Source organism: Diceros bicornis, unplaced genomic scaffold, assembly GCF_020826845.1.
Source record: "Diceros bicornis minor isolate mBicDic1 unplaced genomic scaffold, mDicBic1.mat.cur scaffold_56_ctg1, whole genome shotgun sequence".
Classification (NCBI taxonomy): Eukaryota; Metazoa; Chordata; class Mammalia; order Perissodactyla; family Rhinocerotidae; genus Diceros; species Diceros bicornis.
The window spans coordinates 1832501-1845702 of record NW_026691440.1 but is presented as its reverse complement, the minus strand read 5'-3'; positions in this window follow the sequence as shown (position 1 = coordinate 1845702).

The window sequence follows — 13202 nt, the reverse complement described above, 5'->3', positions numbered from 1 at the left end:
AAGTTATTTCTAGGAGTTGGAGACATACCAAGTTTAGCTCAGTTCTGGGCATCTTTGAAATACCTATACAAACTTGTTCCTACCTAGTAACTTGCATCTTTGAATGAGAATCTGCTTGCTTACAGCAACGTGCTATATGTTCTGAATGCCCGAATTGGGAATCTGTGTCAAAATTTTGTTAGGAATTATGTGATCCTTACTAGCTGGAAGTAAGGGAGATGGGGCATGAAGTTATTTCTAGGAGTTGGACACATACCAAGTTTAGCTCAGTTCTGGGCATCTTTGAAATACCTATACAAACTTGTTCCTACATAGTAACTTGCATCTATGAATGAGAATCTGCTTGCTTACAGCAACGTGCTATATGTTCTGAATGCCCGAATTGGGAATCTGTGTCAAAACTTTGTTAGGAATTATGTGATCCTTACTAGCTGGAAGTAAGGGAGATGGGGCATGAAGTTATTTCTAGGAGTTGGACACATACCAAGTTTAGCTCAGATCTGGGCATCTTTGAAATACCTGTACAAACTTGTTCCTACCTAGTAACTTGCAACTTTGAATGAAAATGTGCTTGCTTACAGCAACGTGCTATATGTTCTGAATGCCCGAATTGGGAATCTGTGTCAAAACTTTGTTAGGAATTATGTGATCCTTACTAGCTGGAAGTAAGGGAGATGGGGCATGAAGTTATTTCTAGGAGTTGGAGACATACCAAGTTTAGCTCAGTTCTGGGCATCTTTGAAATACCTATACAAACTTGTTCCTACCTAGTAACTTGCATCTTTGAATGAGAATCTGCTTGCTTACAGCAACGTGCTATATGTTCTGAATGCCCGAATTGGGAATCTGTGTCAAAATTTTGTTAGGAATTATGTGATCCTTACTAGCTGGAAGTAAGGGAGATGGGGCATGAAGTTATTTCTAGGAGTTGGACACATACCAAGTTTAGCTCAGTTCTGGGCATCTTTGAAATACCTATACAAACTTGTTCCTACATAGTAACTTGCATCTATGAATGAGAATCTGCTTGCTTACAGCAACGTGCTATATGTTCTGAATGCCCGAATTGGGAATCTGTGTCAAAACTTTGTTAGGAATTATGTGATCCTTACTAGCTGGAAGTAAGGGAGATGGGGCATGAAGTTATTTCTAGGAGTTGGACACATACCAAGTTTAGCTCAGTTCTGGGCATCTTTGAAATACCTGTACAAACTTGTTCCTACATAGTAACTTGCAACTTTGAATGAAAATGTGCTTGCTTACAGCAACGTGCTATATGTTCTGAATGCCCGAATTGGGAATCTGTGTCAAAACTTTGTTAGGAATTATGTGATCCTTACTAGCTGGAAGTAAGGGAGATGGGGCATGAAGTTATTTCTAGGAGTTGGACACATACCAAGTTTAGCTCAGTTCTGGGCATCTTTGAAATACCTATACAAACTTGTTCCTACATAGTAACTTGCAACTTTTAATGAGAATCTGCTTGCTTACAGCAACGTGCTATATGTTCTGAATGCCCGAATTGGGAATCTGTGTCAAAACTTTGTTAGGAATTATGTGATCCTTACTAGCTGGAAGTAAGGGAGATGGGGCATGAAGTTATTTCTAGGAGTTGGACACATACAAAGTTTAGCTCAGTTCTGGGACTCTTTGAAATACCTATACAAACTTGTTCCTACATAGTAACTTGCATCTTTGAATGAGAATGTGCTTGCTTACAGCAACGTGCTATATGTTCTGAATGCCCGAATTGGGAATCTGTGTCAAAACTTTGTTAGGAATTATGTGATCCTTACTAGCTGGAAGTAAGGGAGATGGGGCATGAAGTTATTTCTAGGAGTTGGACACATACCAAGTTTAGCTCAGTTCTGGGCATCTTTGAAATACCTATACAAACTTGTTCCTACCTAGTAACTTGCATCTTTGAATGAGAATGTGCTTGCTTACAGCAACGTGCTATATGTTCTGAATGCCCGAATAGGGAATCTGTGTCAAAACTGTGTTAGGAATTATGTGATCCTTACTAGCTGGAAGTAAGGGAGATGGGGCATGAAGTTATTTCTAGGAGTTGGACACATACCAAGTTTAGCTCAGTTCTGGGCATCTTTCAAATACCTATACAAACTTGTTCCTACCTAGTAACTTGCATCTTTGAATGAGAATCTGCTTGCTTACAGCAACGTGCTATATGTTCTGAATGCCCGAATTGGGAATCTGTGTCAAAACTTTGTTAGGAATTATGTGATCCTTACTAGCTGGAAGTAAGGGAGATGGGGCATGAAGTTATTTCTAGGAGTTGGACACATACCAAGTTTAGCTCAGTTCTGGGCATCTTTGAAATACCTATACAAACTTGTTCCTACATAGTAACTTGCATCTTTGAATGAGAATGTGCTTGCTTACAGCAACGTGCTATATGTTCTGAATGCCCGAATTGGGAATCTGTGTCAAAACTTTGTTAGGAATTATGTGATCCTTACTAGCTGGAAGTAAGGGAGATGGGGCATGAAGTTGTTTCTAGGAGTTGGACACATACCAAGTTTAGCTCAGTTCTGGGCATCTTTGAAATACCTATACAAACTTGTTCCTGCATAGTAACTTGCAACTTTGAATGAGAATCTGCTTGCTTACAGCAACGTGCTATATGTTCTGAATGCCCGAATTGGGAATCTGTGTCAAAACTTTGTTAGGAATTATGTGATCCTTACTAGCTGGAAGTAAGGGAGATGGGGCATGAAGTTATTTCTAGGAGTTGGACACATACCAAGTTTAGCTCAGTTCTGGGCATCTTTGAAATACCTATACAAACTTGTTCCTACCTAGTAACTTGCATCTTTGAATGAGAATCTGCTTGCTTACAGCAACGTGCTATATGTTCTGAATGCCCGAATTGGGAATCTGTGTCAAAACTTTGTTAGGAATTATGTGATCCTTACTAGCTGGAAGTAAGGGAGATGGGGCATGAAGTTATTTCTAGGAGTTGGACACATACCAAGTTTAGCTCAGTTCTGGGCATCTTTGAAATACCTATACAAACTTGTTCCTACATAGTAACTTGCAACTTTGAATGAAAATGTGCTTGCTTACAGCAACGTGCTATATGTTCTGAATGCCCGAATAGGGAATCTGTGTCAAAACTTTGTTAGGAATTATGTGATCCTTACAAGCTGGAAGTAAGGGAGATGGGGCATGAAGTTATTTCTAGGAGTTGGACACATACCAAGTTTAGCTCAGTTCTGGGCATCTTTGAAATACCTATACAAACTTGTTCCTACCTAGTAACTTGCATCTTTGAATGAGAATGTGCTTGCTTACAGCAACGTGCTATATGTTCTGAATGCCCGAATTGGGAATCTGTGTCAAATCTTTGTTAGGAATTATGTGATCCTTACTAGCTGGAAGTAAGGGAGATGGGGCATGAAGTTATTTCTAGGAGTTGGACACATACCAAGTTTAGCTCAGTTCTGGGCATTTTTGAAATACCTATACAAACTTGTTCCTACACAGTAACTTGCAACTTTGAATGAGAATGTGCTTGCTTACAGCAACGTGCTATATGTTCTGAATGCCCGAATTGGCAATCTGTGTCAAAACTTTGTTAGGAATTATGTGATCCTTACTAGCTGGAAGTAAGGGAGATGGGGCATGAAGTTATTTCTAGGAGTTGGACACATACCAAGTTTAGCTCAGTTCTGGGCATCTTTGAAATACCTATACAAACTTGTTCCTACCTAGTAACTTGCAACTTTGAATGAGAATGTGCTTGCTTACAGCAACGTGCTATATGTTCTGAATGCCCGAATTGGGAATCTGTGTCAAAACTTTGTTAGGAATTATGTGATCCTTACTAGCTGGAAGTAAGGGAGATGGGGCATGAAGTTATTTCGAGGAGTTGGAGACATACCAAGTTTAGCTCAGTTCTGGGCATCTTTGAAATACCTATACAAACTTGTTCCTACCTAGTAACTTGCATCTTTGAATGAGAATCTGCTTGCTTACAGCAACGTGCTATATGTTCTGAATGCCCGAATTGGGAATCTGTGTCAAAATTTTGTTAGGAATTATGTGATCCTTACTAGCTGGAAGTAAGGGAGATGGGGCATCAAGTTATTTCTAGGAGTTGGACACATACCAAGTTTAGCTCAGTTCTGGGCATCTTTGAAATACCTATACAAACTTGTTCCTACATAGTAACTTGCATCTATGAATGAGAATCTGCTTGCTTACAGCAACGTGCTATATGTTCTGAATGCCCGAATTGGGAATCTGTGTCAAAACTTTGTTAGGAATTATGTGATCCTTACTAGCTGGAAGTAAGGGAGATGGGGCATGAAGTTATTTCTAGGAGTTGGACACATACCAAGTTTAGCTCAGATCTGGGCATCTTTGAAATACCTGTACAAACTTGTTCCTACCTAGTAACTTGCAACTTTGAATGAAAATGTGCTTGCTTACAGCAACGTGCTATATGTTCTGAATGCCCGAATTGGGAATCTGTGTCAAAACTTTGTTAGGAATTATGTGATCCTTACTAGCTGGAAGTAAGGGAGATGGGGCATGAAGTTATTTCTAGGAGTTGGACACATACCAAGTTTAGCTCAGATCTGGGCATCTTTGAAATACCTGTACAAACTTGTTCCTACCTAGTAACTTGCAACTTTGAATGAAAATGTGCTTGCTTACAGCAACGTGCTATATGTTCTGAATGCCCGAATTGGGAATCTGTGTCAAAACTTTGTTAGGAATTATGTGATCCTTACTAGCTGGAAGTAAGGGAGATGGGGCATGAAGTTATTTCTAGGAGTTGGAGACATACCAAGTTTAGCTCAGTTCTGGGCATCTTTGAAATACCTATACAAACTTGTTCCTACCTAGTAACTTGCATCTTTGAATGAGAATCTGCTTGCTTACAGCAACGTGCTATATGTTCTGAATGCCCGAATTGGGAATCTGTGTCAAAATTTTGTTAGGAATTATGTGATCCTTACTAGCTGGAAGTAAGGGAGATGGGGCATGAAGTTATTTCTAGGAGTTGGACACATACCAAGTTTAGCTCAGTTCTGGGCATCTTTGAAATACCTATACAAACTTGTTCCTACATAGTAACTTGCATCTATGAATGAGAATCTGCTTGCTTACAGCAACGTGCTATATGTTCTGAATGCCCGAATTGGGAATCTGTGTCAAAACTTTGTTAGGAATTATGTGATCCTTACTAGCTGGAAGTAAGGGAGATGGGGCATGAAGTTATTTCTAGGAGTTGGACACATACCAAGTTTAGCTCAGTTCTGGGCATCTTTGAAATACCTGTACAAACTTGTTCCTACATAGTAACTTGCAACTTTGAATGAAAATGTGCTTGCTTACAGCAACGTGCTATATGTTCTGAATGCCCGAATTGGGAATCTGTGTCAAAACTTTGTTAGGAATTATGTGATCCTTACTAGCTGGAAGTAAGGGAGATGGGGCATGAAGTTATTTCTAGGAGTTGGACACATACCAAGTTTAGCTCAGTTCTGGGCATCTTTGAAATACCTATACAAACTTGTTCCTACATAGTAACTTGCAACTTTTAATGAGAATCTGCTTGCTTACAGCAACGTGCTATATGTTCTGAATGCCCGAATTGGGAATCTGTGTCAAAACTTTGTTAGGAATTATGTGATCCTTACTAGCTGGAAGTAAGGGAGATGGGGCATGAAGTTATTTCTAGGAGTTGGACACATACCAAGTTTAGCTCAGTTCTGGGACTCTTTGAAATACCTATACAAACTTGTTCCTACATAGTAACTTGCATCTTTGAATGAGAATGTGCTTGCTTACAGCAACGTGCTATATGTTCTGAATGCCCGAATTGGGAATCTGTGTCAAAACTTTGTTAGGAATTATGTGATCCTTACTAGCTGGAAGTAAGTGAGATGGGGCATGAAGTTATTTCTAGGAGTTGGACACATACCAAGTTTAGCTCAGTTCTGGGCATCTTTGAAATACCTATACAAACTTGTTCCTACCTAGTAACTTGCATCTTTGAATGAGAATGTGCTTGCTTACAGCAACGTGCTATATGTTCTGAATGCCCGAATTGGGAATCTGTGTCAAAACTTTGTTAGGAATTATGTGATCCTTACTAGCTGGAAGTAAGGGAGATGGGGCATGAAGTTATTTCTAGGAGTTGGACACATACCAAGTTTAGCTCAGTTCTGGGCATCTTTGAAATACCTATACAAACTTGTTCCTACATAGTAACTTGCATCTTTGAATGAGAATGTGCTTGCTTACAGCAACGTGCTATATGTTCTGAATGCCCGAATTGGGAATCTGTGTCAAAACTTTGTTAGGAATTATGTGATCCTTACTAGCTGGAAGTAAGGGAGATGGGGCATGAAGTTGTTTCTAGGAGTTGGACACATACCAAGTTTAGCTCAGTTCTGGGCATCTTTGAAATACCTATACAAACTTGTTCCTACATAGTAACTTGCAACTTTGAATGAGAATCTGCTTGCTTACAGCAACGTGCTATATGTTCTGAATGCCCGAATTGGGAATCTGTGTCAAATCTTTGTTAGGAATTATGTGATCCTTACTAGCTGGAAGTAAGGGAGATGGGGCATGAAGTTATTTCTAGGAGTTGGACACATACCAAGTTTAGCTCAGTTCTGGGCATCTTTGAAATACCTATACAAACTTGTTCCTACCTAGTAACTTGCATCTTTGAATGAGAATCTGCTTGCTTACAGCAACGTGCTATATGTTCTGAATGCCCGAATTGGGAATCTGTGTCAAAACTTTGTTAGGAATTATGTGATCCTTACTAGCTGGAAGTAAGGGAGATGGGGCATGAAGTTATTTCTAGGAGTTGGACACATACCAAGTTTAGCTCAGTTCTGGGCATCTTTGAAATACCTATACAAACTTGTTCCTACATAGTATCTTGCAACTTTGAATGAAAATGTGCTTGCTTACAGCAACGTGCTATATGTTCTGAATGCCCGAATAGGGAATCTGTGTCAAAACTTTGTTAGGAATTATGTGATCCTTACAAGCTGGAAGTAAGGGAGATGGGGCATGAAGTTATTTCTAGGAGTTGGACACATACCAAGTTTAGCTCAGTTCTGGGCATCTTTGAAATACCTATACAAACTTGTTCCTACCTAGTAACTTGCATCTTTGAATGAGAATGTGCTTGCTTACAGCAACGTGCTATATGTTCTGAATGCCCGAATTGGGAATCTGTGTCAAAACTTTGTTAGGAATTATGTGATCCTTACTAGCTGGAAGTAAGGGAGATGGGGCATGAAGTTATTTCTAGGAGTTGGACACATACCAAGTTTAGCTCAGTTCTGGGCATCTTTGAAATACCTATACAAACTTGTTCCTACCTAGTAACTTGCAACTTTGAATGAGAATGTGCTAGCTTACAGCAACGTGCTATATGTTCTGAATGCCTGAATTGGGAATCTGTGTCAAAACTTTGTTAGGAATTATGTGATCCTTACTAGTTGGAAGTAAGGGAGATGGGGCATGAAGTTATTTCTAGGAGTTGGAGACATACCAAGTTTAGCTCAGTTCTGGGCATCTTTGAAATACCTATACAAACTTGTTCCTACATAGTAACTTGCATCTTTGAATGAGAATCTGCTTGCTTACAGCAACGTGCTATATGTTCTGAATGCCCGAATTGGGAATCTGTGTCAAAATTTTGTTAGGAATTATGTGATCCTTACTAGCTGGAACTAAGGGAGATGGGGCATGAAGTTATTTCTAGGAGTTGGACACACACCAAGTTTAGCTCAGTTCTGGGCATCTTTGAAATACCTATACAAACTTGTTCCTACATAGTAACTTGCATCTATGAATGAGAATCTGCTTGCTTACAGCAACGTGCTATATGTTCTGAATGCCCGAATTGGGAATCTGTGTCAAAACTTTGTTAGGAATTATGTGATCCTTACTAGCTGGAAGTAAGGGAGATGGGGCATGAAGTTATTTCTAGGAGTTGGACACATACCAAGTTTAGCTCAGTTCTGGGCATCTTTGAAATACCTGTACAAACTTGTTCCTACATAGTAACTTGCAACTTTGAATGAAAATGTGCTTGCTTACAGCAACGTGCTATATGTTCTGAATGCCCGAATTGGGAATCTGTGTCAAAACTTTGTTAGGAATTATGTGATCCTTACTAGCTGGAAGTAAGGGAGATGGGGCATGAAGTTATTTCTAGGAGTTGGACACATACCAAGTTTAGCTCAGTTCTGGGCATCTTTGAAATACCTGTACAAACTTGTTCCTACATAGTAACTTGCAACTTTGAATGAGAATCTGCTTGCTTACAGCAACGTGCTATATGTTCTGAATGCCCGAATTGGGAATCTGTGTCAAAACTTTGTTAGGAATTATGTGATCCTTACTAGCTGGAAGTAAGGGAGATGGGGCATGAAGTTATTTCTAGGAGTTGGACACATACCAAGTTTAGCTCAGTTCTGGGCCTCTTTGAAATACCTATACAAACTTGTTCCTACATAGTAACTTGCATCTTTGAATAAGAATGTGCTTGCTTACAGCAACGTGCTATATGTTCTGAATGCCCGAATTGGGAATCTGTGTCAAAACTTTGTTAGGAATTATGTGATCCTTACTAGCTGGAAGTAAGGGAGATGGGGCATGAAGTTATTTCTAGGAGTTGGACACATACCAAGTTTAGCTCAGTTCTGGGCATCTTTGAAATACCTATACAAACTTGTTCCTACCTAGTAACTTGCATCTTTGAATGAGAATCTGCTTGCTTACAGCAACGTGCTATATGTTCTGAATGCCCGAATTGGGAATCTGTGTCAAAACTTTGTTAGGAATTATGTGATCCTTACTAGATGGAAGTAAGGGAGATGGGGCATGAAGTTATTTCTAGGAGTTGGACACATACCAAGTTTAGCTCAGTTCTGGGCATCTTTGAAATACCTATACAAACTTGTTCCTACATAGTAACTTGCATCTTTGAATGAGAATGTGCTTGCTTACAGCAACGTGCTATATGTTCTGAATGCCCGAATTGGGAATCTGTGTCAAAACTTTGTTAGGAATTATGTGATCCTTACTAGCTGGAAGTAAGGGAGATGGGGCATGAAGTTATTTCTAGGAGTTGGACACATACCAAGTTTAGCTCAGTTCTGGGCATCTTTGAAATACCTGTACAAACTTGTTCCTACATAGTAACTTGCAACTTTGAATGAAAATGTGCTTGCTTACAGCAACGTGCTATATGTTCTGAATGCCCGAATTGGGAATCTGTGTCAAAACTTTGTTAGGAATTATGTGATCCTTACTAGCTGGAAGTAAGGGAGATGGGGCATGAAGTTATTTCTAGGAGTTGGACACATACCAAGTTTAGCTCAGTTCTGGGCATCTTTGAAATACCTATACAAACTTGTTCCTACATAGTAACTTGCAACTTTGAATGAGAATCTGCTTGCTTACAGCAACGTGCTATATGTTCTGAATGCCCGAATTGGGAATCTGTGTCAAAACTTTGTTAGGAATTATGTGATCCTTACTAGCTGGAAGTAAGGGAGATGGGGCATGAAGTTATTTCTAGGAGTTGGACACATACCAAGTTTAGCTCAGTTCTGGGACTCTTTGAAATACCTATACAAACTTGTTCCTACATAGTAACTTGCATCTTTGAATGAGAATGTGCTTGCTTACAGCAACGTGCTATATGTTCTGAATGCCCGAATTGGGAATCTGTGTCAAAACTTTGTTAGGAATTATGTGATCCTTACTAGCTGGAAGTAAGTGAGATGGGGCATGAAGTTATTTCTAGGAGTTGGACACATACCAAGTTTAGCTCAGTTCTGGGCATCTTTGAAATACCTATACAAACTTGTTCCTACCTAGTAACTTGCATCTTTGAATGAGAATGTGCTTGCTTACAGCAACGTGCTATATGTTCTGAATGCCCGAATAGGGAATCTGTGTCAAAACTGTGTTAGGAATTATGTGATCCTTACTAGCTGGAAGTAAGGGAGATGGGGCATGAAGTTATTTCTAGGAGTTGGACACATACCAAGTTTAGCTCAGTTCTGGGCATCTTTGAAATACCTATACAAACTTGTTCCTACCTAGTAACTTGCATCTTTGAATGAGAATCTGCTTGCTTACAGCAACGTGCTATATTATCTGAATGCCCGAATTGGGAATCTGTGTCAAAACTTTGTTAGGAATTATGTGATCCTTACTAGATGGAAGTAAGGGAGATGGGGCATGAAGTTATTTCTAGGAGTTGGACACATACCAAGTTTAGCTCAGTTCTGGGCATCTTTGAAATACCTATACAAACTTGTTCCTACATAGTAACTTGCATCTTTGAATGAGAATGTGCTTGCTTACAGCAACGTGCTATATGTTCTGAATGCCCGAATTGGGAATCTGTGTCAAAACTTTGTTAGGAATTATGTGATCCTTACTAGCTGGAAGTAAGGGAGATGGGGCATGAAGTTGTTTCTAGGAGTTGGACACATACCAAGTTTAGCTCAGTTCTGGGCATCTTTGAAATACCTATACAAACTTGTTCCTACATAGTAACTTGCAACTTTGAATGAGAATCTGCTTGCTTACAGCAACGTGCTATATGTTCTGAATGCCCGAATTGGGAATCTGTGTCAAATCTTTGTTAGGAATTATGTGATCCTTACTAGCTGGAAGTAAGGGAGATGGGGCATGAAGTTATTTCTAGGAGTTGGACACATACCAAGTTTAGCTCAGTTCTGGGCATCTTTGAAATACCTATACAAACTTGTTCCTACCTAGTAACTTGCATCTTTGAATGAGAATCTGCTTGCTTACAGCAACGTGCTATATGTTCTGAATGCCCGAATTGGGAATCTGTGTCAAAACTTTGTTAGGAATTATGTGATCCTTACTAGCTGGAAGTAAGGGAGATGGGGCATGAAGTTATTTCTAGGAGTTGGACACATACCAAGTTTAGCTCAGTTCTGGGCATCTTTGAAATACCTATACAAACTTGTTCCTACATAGTAACTTGCAACTTTGAATGAAAATGTGCTTGCTTACAGCAACGTGCTATATGTTCTGAATGCCCGAATAGGGAATCTGTGTCAAAACTTTGTTAGGAATTATGTGATCCTTACAAGCTGGAAGTAAGGGAGATGGGGCATGAAGTTATTTCTAGGAGTTGGACACATACCAAGTTTAGCTCAGTTCTGGGCATCTTTGAAATACCTATACAAACTTGTTCCTACCTAGTAACTTGCATCTTTGAATGAGAATGTGCTTGCTTACAGCAACGTGCTATATGTTCTGAATGCCCGAATTGGGAATCTGTGTCAAAACTTTGTTAGGAATTATGTGATCCTTACTAGCTGGAAGTAAGGGAGATGGGGCATGAAGTTATTTCTAGGAGTTGGACACATACCAAGTTTAGCTCAGTTCTGGGCATCTTTGAAATACCTATACAAACTTGTTCCTACACAGTAACTTGCAACTTTGAATGAGAATGTGCTTGCTTACAGCAACGTGCTATATGTTCTGAATGCCCGAATAGGGAATCTGTGTCAAAACTTTGTTAGGAATTATGTGATCCTTACTAGCTGGAAGTAAGGGAGATGGGGCATGAAGTTATTTCTAGGAGTTGGACACATACCAAGTTTAGCTCAGTTCTGGGCATCTTTGAAATACCTATACAAACTTGTTCCTACCTAGTAACTTGCAACTTTGAATGAGAATGTGCTAGCTTACAGCAACGTGCTATATGTTCTGAATGCCTGAATTGGGAATCTGTGTCAAAACTTTGTTAGGAATTATGTGATCCTTACTAGTTGGAAGTAAGGGAGATGGGGCATGAAGTTATTTCTAGGAGTTGGAGACATACCAAGTTTAGCTCAGTTCTGGGCATCTTTGAAATACCTATACAAACTTGTTCCTACCTAGTAACTTGCATCTTTGAATGAGAATCTGCTTGCTTACAGCAACGTGCTATATGTTCTGAATGCCCGAATTGGGAATCTGTGTCAAAATTTTGTTAGGAATTATGTGATCCTTACTAGCTGGAACTAAGGGAGATGGGGCATGAAGTTATTTCTAGGAGTTGGACACACACCAAGTTTAGCTCAGTTCTGGGCATCTTTGAAATACCTATACAAACTTGTTCCTACATAGTAACTTGCATCTATGAATGAGAATCTGCTTGCTTACAGCAACGTGCTATATGTTCTGAATGCCCGAATTGGGAATCTGTGTCAAAACTTTGTTAGGAATTATGTGATCCTTACTAGCTGGAAGTAAGGGAGATGGGGCATGAAGTTATTTCTAGGAGTTGGACACATACCAAGTTTAGCTCAGTTCTGGGCATCTTTGAAATACCTGTACAAACTTGTTCCTACATAGTAACTTGCAACTTTGAATGAGAATCTGCTTGCTTACAGCAACGTGCTATATGTTCTGAATGCCCGAATTGGGAATCTGTGTCAAAACTTTGTTAGGAATTATGTGATCCTTACTAGCTGGAAGTAAGGGAGATGGGGCATGAAGTTATTTCTAGGAGTTGGACACATACCAAGTTTAGCTCAGTTCTGGGCCTCTTTGAAATACCTATACAAACTTGTTCCTACATAGTAACTTGCATCTTTGAATAAGAATGTGCTTGCTTACAGCAACGTGCTGTATGTTCTGAATGCCCGAATTGGGAATCTGTGTCAAAACTTTGTTAGGAATTATGTGATCCTTACTAGCTGGAAGTAAGGGAGATGGGGCATGAAGTTATTTCTAGGAGTTGGACACATACCAAGTTTAGCTCAGTTCTGGGCATCTTTGAAATACCTATACAAACTTGTTCCTACCTAGTAACTTGCATCTTTGAATGAGAATCTGCTTGCTTACAGCAACGTGCTATATGTTCTGAATGCCCGAATTGGGAATCTGTGTCAAAACTTTGTTAGGAATTATGTGATCCTTACTAGATGGAAGTAAGGGAGATGGGGCATGAAGTTATTTCTAGGAGTTGGACACATACCAAGTTTAGCTCAGTTCTGGGCATCTTTGAAATACCTATACAAACTTGTTCCTACATAGTAACTTGCATCTTTGAATGAGAATGTGCTTGCTTACAGCAACGTGCTATATGTTCTGAATGCCCGAATTGGGAATCTGTGTCAAAACTTTGTTAGGAATTATGTGATCCTTACTAGCTG